The sequence below is a fragment of the Alexandromys fortis genome, unplaced genomic scaffold (assembly GCF_014885135.2).
Source record: "Alexandromys fortis isolate MF-2015 unplaced genomic scaffold, M_Fortis_MF-2015_v1.1 scaffold_42, whole genome shotgun sequence".
Lineage (NCBI taxonomy): Eukaryota > Metazoa > Chordata > Mammalia > Rodentia > Cricetidae > Alexandromys > Alexandromys fortis.
In genome coordinates this window covers 5,695,091-5,702,381 of record NW_026067934.1, presented here as the reverse complement: position 1 = coordinate 5,702,381, position 7,291 = coordinate 5,695,091, and positions in this window count along the sequence as shown.

Here is a 7,291-nt window from a genome sequence, read left to right as displayed (position 1 = left end):
CTTAGGCAGTCTTCAGCAAGAATGCAGCTGGGTCAGTATAGCCCGAGACCTCCCTTATCCCTGAGGTTTTCTCTTAGGAATCTTCCATCCTCTGCCCTCCACCGCACTCTACATTGCCACTGGTTCAGGCTGTAGGTTTGGAACTATGCCCCTGCCCGTCCTCTCTGCTGCAAAGTGCCACTGCAGGGGACCTTATCACCTCGGGTGACTGACAGCCCGAATAAAGTCTGCCTCACCATGCTGCAGTAAAATGCAGTATTTGGGGCTGGCCAAGTGGCTCTGCTGGTAAAGACTCTTGTCAGGAGGACTGACAACCAGAGTTCAAGCCTCCCTGGAAATCCAAACAGTAGAAGGAAAATTACTCCTACAAGTTGACCTCCACATGTGCCTTGTAGCGTGCATACCCCCTCCCCCAGGAGATGTGTGTGTGTGTGTGTGTGTGTGTGTGTGTGTGTGTGTGTGTGTTGGATTTTTGAGACAGAGTTTCTCTGCATACCAGCACTTGGCTGTCCTAGAATGCTCTTTGCAGACCAGGCTGGCCTCAAACTCACAGAGATCTCCCTGCCTCTGCCTCCCAAGTGCACTACTACCACCTGGCTATATTTTTTAAGTATTGATTTTTTTTTTTCTGTTACTGAATTACCCATGAGATTTTTTTGCTTGTTTGTTTGTTGTTTTTAATGGAATTCTTATTCAGTGGCTTGCAACATTTCCAGTAAAATCTTTGGTGCCAAGGCAGCTGAGAGTTCTCAGTCAATTTGGAGTAGTAGGAAGCTGAGGGTTCTCCAAGGTTCTCAGAAATCTATTAGCTTTTCTGTCTACCCCAAAAGAGTTTTGTTACCTGGGCTAGCTCAGGACCCAAAGTTTCACTCTGTAGCTCATGCTGGCCTTGCTCACCCCTCTTCCTCAGCCTCCCGTTATGAGTAGGATTATGAGTGTGAGCCATTACTTCCAACCAATTGTACGTATGCATGTGTGTGTATGTATGTATGTGTGTGTGTGTATGTGTACACATATGTGTGCTTGTGGAGGCTAGAGGCATTGGATACCCCTGGAGTTATAGTCGCAGCCACTTGTGAGCTACCTGGTATGGATTCTGGGAATGGAATTTGGGTCCTCTGCAAGAGCAGCAGACGCTCTTAACCACTGAGCCATCTGAACAGCTGTTCTAATGAAGTATTTTCCCCCAATGAATCGATGTCAGTCAAACTTCTAGACTTCATTGCACCCCCGCTCTGAAGTCTCAGGCTTTCTTCACATCTGTTTGCCTCTTCGTCTATCTCTCTTTCTCTAACTAATATTTAAACTTTGGGGCATTTAAGAAAGCTTCATGTATAGCAAACTTTGTGCCTTGGCCAGTCCATCTTGGCAAGAACCAACTAGAGAGGGTTTGTAAAATTTGCCATGAGGGAATTATTTAAAGGTGGCTAGGGTAACAGGCTCCCCTAAATTTAGCATCTTTAATGAACATCTCCACATTATGCCCTTCCCACCCTTTGTGTAAAATCTCATTTCATATTTGAGATTATTTTTTTCCTATGTTAGAACTTTCAGACAGGTCCTCTCTCAGAGGAGAGACTGCCCACCCGACTTCCCCTGAGTCTTTAAACAAGTCCATTCATTTATCCACAACTGCCTTAAGGCAGGGCTCAGCCAACTTGTATTGCAAAGGTCTAGGTAGCCATTTTGGTCTGTAGTTTCTTTGTTGCAATTACCCAGCTATGACCTTGTACTAGGTAAGTAGCCTTAGACAACATGCAAATACATAGACATGTTGATGATTAAAGCAGTGGTTCCCAACCTTCCTAATGCTGTGATTGACCCTTTAATATAGTTTCTCATGTTGTGGTGATCCCCATAAAATTATCTACTCTATGGTTATAATTTCAATAGTGTTATGAATCATAACGGAAATATCTGACATGCAGAATATCTGTCAGGCAACCTCTCTGTGAGAGGGTCGTCAACCTCTAGAGGATTTGAAACCCACAGGTTGAGAACCGCTGTGTTGAAGTTTCTTCATTTGTAGGCCAAGGAGACGCTCCAAGCCTAATGACGAGAATTTCACCCCGGGGACTCAGGTCATAGAAGAGTTGACTCTTGCATTGACAAGTTGTTCCCTCACCTTCTATACTTGTGCTGTGGCACATGCCTCCCCACCCCCACCCCAAGGCACATTTGAAACAGATGTAAAAACATTTGTAATTTAATTTACAGGAAACGGGCTGGGTGTAACCATTAGGGCATCTGTAAGTACTCAGATGTACAGCGGACCGATGACAGCTCCTGGTGGAGCGTGAGCCCAGTCAGGTACAGACTTGTGATTGCCAGCAAACCGGGCAGAAATGGAAGGCCGATGCTGTCATCTGGGGCAGCTTCCGTAGGTCACATGGAAGCAGATGAGTGAGCAAAGGAACTGTCTGCGAGAGGGAAGCAAGCTCACAAAGAAGTGCCGAGACCAACCTGATGAGGAGAGAGAAGAGAGAGAGGCAAGTTCCTGCAACTCTGGCTGAGCGTCCCAGGGCTGGCGCTCACATAATCCCTGCCTATTTTTGTATTAGGTATCTCTTACGGAGCCAATTGGCTTGCTCTCTGTTTCTTGTCATCCGATAACTTGAGCAACCTTTTCTATGCAACTTTGCAAATGACTCCGCGGTCAGTAGCCTTGTGTCCACACCGCTGGGACATAAGGTGACCATGCTAGGTGTGGCTCCTTTCTTGCTTCTGTTTCATAGCCCCCACCCCACCCCACTTTGCCCCCATTTGTTTCCAGTGGTTCTTTCTTTTTCTCTTTTTGATTCTTTAAGACGCATATTTGGAGATTTAATTAAAAGATAATTTTGTATATGCTTAAGCAATGAAAGTTAGGAGAAAAAGAGATGTTGGATGAAAGCAAGACAGGGCTCAAGAGATGGCTCAGCAATTAAGAGGACTGACTGCTCTCCCAAGGAACCTAACGGTGGCTCACAGCTGTCTGAAACTCCAGTTCCTGAGCTCCAATGCCCATTTCTATTCCCTGTGGACCCAGGTATTCACACAGTGCACAGACATATACAAATGCAAAACACCCACTTGCATTAGATTAAAAAGTAAAAAAAAAAAAAACAAAAAACAAAAAAAAAACGCGTGTCCGCATGGGCTCCTCAGGGGGCAGAGACCTCTGGTGTCTGTCTCTGTCTCTGAATGTGCTTCATTTTACGTTACTCCAGCTGCTACAGATTTGCTTTCATGTCCTCTTGTCTTTTATTCTGGTGAGAAGCCCTTAATGCAAGACCAGGCATCTCTCAATTTCTCTCTCTCTCTCTCTCTCTCTCTCTCTCTCTCTCTCTCTCTCTCTTGTTTTTGTTTTTCAAGATAGGGTTTTCTGTGTAGCCTTGGCAGTTCTGGAACTCTGTGTACACCAGCTGGCCTTGAACTCAGAGATCCACCCACCTCTGCCTCCTGGAGTACTAGGGTTAAAGGCCTGCACCACCACTATCCTGGCTAATCTCAAACTCTTTTTTTTTTAATCTTCAGATTGTAGGAACTTTATTTTCCTTCTCCTTTTTCCTTTTGTTCAGGTGTCTGGAGAAAAGCTCAGGACCACTCAGTGGTGGCTCTAACCTACTCGGTGGCCTGTGCTGTGGGAGCTGCTGAGCTCAGTGGCTGGCTTGGCACTCCAGTCTTCCGTAGGGAACTGCTGGATGGGTATAAAGGGCACCTGCATGCCCTCAGACCTGTTGGTCCCCTCTGGCTGAGCAGCAGTGAACTCAGGAACTGGTACAGTTCTTTTGTCCCAAAATTCCTACTTGGTCACAGTCTTCTCAGCAGCAGCCTGCTCCTCCTTCCCAATCTCCTCTGGGTCTCTGTGGAACCTCCCATGGGTACTCCATGCATGTAGAGTATTCCCAGGCCAGCATCCGCCACATCAGACCCACTGAGTGAGCTCCCTTGTTGTTGCGTGGGATGGCTGGGTAGTGGTCCAAAACTCTGAACGCTCTTGCCCCAGCTTCTTGAGTGAAGGGTCTACAAGGCTGCACCAGTTTAGAGCTTTGTTTTTGATACTATTGCATGAGTTCATTTTTTCCCTATCATGTGTGCATGTGTTATGTAGTGTGTGAGTGTTTGTATGTATGTAGTATATGTGGTACGTATAGTATATGTATATAATGTGTGTATATGTGGCATGTGTGGGTATAGATGGCGTATGTATATGTAATGTGTGATATATGTATATGTACTGTGTGTTTGTGGGTGTATAGTGTGTGTGTGTGTGTACGTGTGTGTGTGTGATGTGTCTGTGGTGTGATATGACGAAGGGACCAGATTAGGTTTCTTCTTCTATATGTTGTCTTATAACCTTATAGTGAAATAGGCCCCTCACTGACCCCAGCCGTATTCCTGTCTCTACTGCACGCAATGTTGGGACAACAGGTCTGCACACAGCTTCCCACCCTCGGCCTGGCTTCTTTTGTTTTGTTTGTTTGTTTGTTTGTTTGTTTTTTGAGACAAGGTTTCTCTCTGTACTCCTGGCTGTTCTAGAACAGGCTGACCTTGAACTCAGAGATCTGCCTCTCTGTGCCTCCCTCTGGGGTTAAAAGTTACATGCCCTCACCCCTGGCTATCAGACTGGCTTCTTCATGTGGTTTCTGGAAACTGAACTCATGTGCTGTGGAATAGCCTTCTGTACACTATGAATATGTATTACTCTCATCGGTTAATAAAAAGCTGATAGATTGGAAGCCAGGCAGGAAGTTAGGTGGGAAAACTCAATGGAGAATGATGGGAAGAAGGAGGGCGGAGTCAGAGAGATGCCAGTCAACCACAGAGGGAGCAGGGCGTGCTGGAGAACAGGTAAAGCCATGAGCCACATGGTATAATGTTGATGAACAGAAATGGGTTCATTTAAGTTGCAAGAGCTAGTTAGTTGTCGGGATCTGGGACCAGCCAGGACCTAAATTATTTCATGTGCCAGAGTGGAGGCATGGGAGTGAAAACAGAACTCACAGGACTTTATCAGGAGGGAGTTTTCAGGGATCCCTCATGAAGTCCTGAGTTCCCATTCTGAAAATCACCACGTTTACTCTCCAACAGCTTTTATATCAAAATGTAAATGGAGGGGGAAGCTCATTAGCATTCTGTTTCCTAGGTAGCGGGGAGAATGACTTAGGTCACGTCCACAACTATCAATGCCCATTTTGTCACGTCTTCCTATCTATGCCTGCTCTGTCATGTTGAGTGAAAAACACCTCTTCCCCAGGCGACTTCCTAAAGAAGAAGCAGAACAACATTAGCATATCCTGACCACTTGCTTTGGAAGGCTCAGGTTGTCTCTCTATCACTATCAAAGGCTAAGTGACCACCTCCTATGTGGAAGGGGCAAGTTGTACCTTGCCAGGTTACTCAGAATTTTGACTGCCATACAATGTAGGAATATAGCCTGTATAATCCGGCCTCTGCAGTTAGCAATAAGCCTGAGCTATTGACCAAGCATTTATAAGTAATATATGCCTCCGTATGGTAATTTGGAAGCAGCTGCAGAGACGGGAAAATTCTACCTGCACTAATATCCTCAAACTTGCTCGACAAACACTTTAGAGACTGATCTTTCTCTACAGCCCTCATTTCCCTGGGCTGCCATTACTCCTCAAACAATGGCCTGTAATTCCTGGAGTTGTTAGTTCTCTCCAGCCCAATGTTTTTGTTGCAGTGTTTTAGTTCCTATTTCTCAACAGGTGGGTTGCTCAAAATTACTTTTACTATTGGGGTTTAGAAAAGTATATTTGATATAAGCAGTTGATTTCAAGACTCACACAGCAAAAACCTACAGTGGTGGCACACACCTTTAATCCCAGCACTTCTGAGGCAGACGCAAATGGATCTCTGAGTTGGAGGCCAGTCTGGCCTACAGAACAAGTTTCAGAAGAGCCAGCAATACACAGAGAAATCCTGTCTTGAAAAACTCAATCAATCAATCAATAAGGTAGTAGTAGTAGTAGTACGGGGAAGTAGAAGCTGGGCATGGGGTACACACCTGTAATCCTAGTACTTTGGAGGTGGAGGCAGGAGGATCAAGAGTTTAGGGTCATCCTTGGCTACTAGAGAGTTCAGCTATACAAAAGCATGACAAACATAAAGACAGGAAACGAAAAAAAGTCCACTAACTTTTTAAAGTGGCATGCCAGTATTTCAGAATTCTGTATTCCAGTCTTGACATCATATACTTTGAGGAGTAAATGTTTTTATAAAAGTATTATTGCTTACTATTTCTGACCATAAGTTGCTCTAAGAAATTAGACCATAATTATGAAGAAGTCACAGTAATGGCCCTTATTACTAAAAGTGATAAAGTCTACATCTTTTATCAAAAAACTTTATAATCATTTATTCTTGATTATGATGACTTCATGTAGTAATATGTTGATAAACACACCTTAGGCATAAATATCTATATTTTTGTTTTTCCTTCTCTTCAGCCTAAATGTGAGGGTACATTTACTATTCCCTTAAAATATTGTGAGAGTGTGAATGACTGCACCTGTACTACTTGCACATCTGGTGCCCTTGGAGATCAGAAGAGGACATCGGCTTTCTTAGAACTGGAGTTACAGAGGGTAATGAGCCAGCATGCAGGTGCTGGGAACTGAAACCAGGTCCTCTTCAAGATCAGCGAGTGCTCTTAACCACTAAGTCATCTCTCTTCATTTTATTTTATTGTTTTTTCCTTCCTTCCTTCCTTCCTTCCTTCCTTCCTTTTTCTTTCTTTTTGAGATAGGATCTTTCTGTGTAGCCATTGGCTGGCCTGGACTTCACTATGTAAACTAGGCTGGTCTTAAATTCATCGAATAGAGATTTGCCTGCCTCTGGTCCCAAGTACTGGGATTACAGGTCTGCACCACCATGCTTGGTGCCCCTATTAATTTTGAGACATGGTTGAACTCTGTAGTATAGGCTAGCATGGAACTTCTTATGTAGACAAGCTGGCCTGGACCATGGAGCAATCCTCCCAGCTCTGCCCGAGTGCTTGGATTGTAAGTGCTTGCTACCATGCTTGCCTATTCTTAGACAATATATTTTCTAATGTGTTTATTTTCCAGTAAAGCCTATTACTTCTTTGTTGTTGATTTTTAAGACAGGGTTTCTCTGTGTAGCTTTGGTGCCTGTCCTGGACCTAGCTCTTGTAGACCAGGCTGGCCTCAAACTCACAGAGATCCACCTGCCTCTGCCTCCCAAGTGCTGGGATTAAAGGCATTTGCCACCACTGCCCAATTATGGGTAAGCTTCTTTAAAGTTGTTGTGTAGCAGTTCCTCC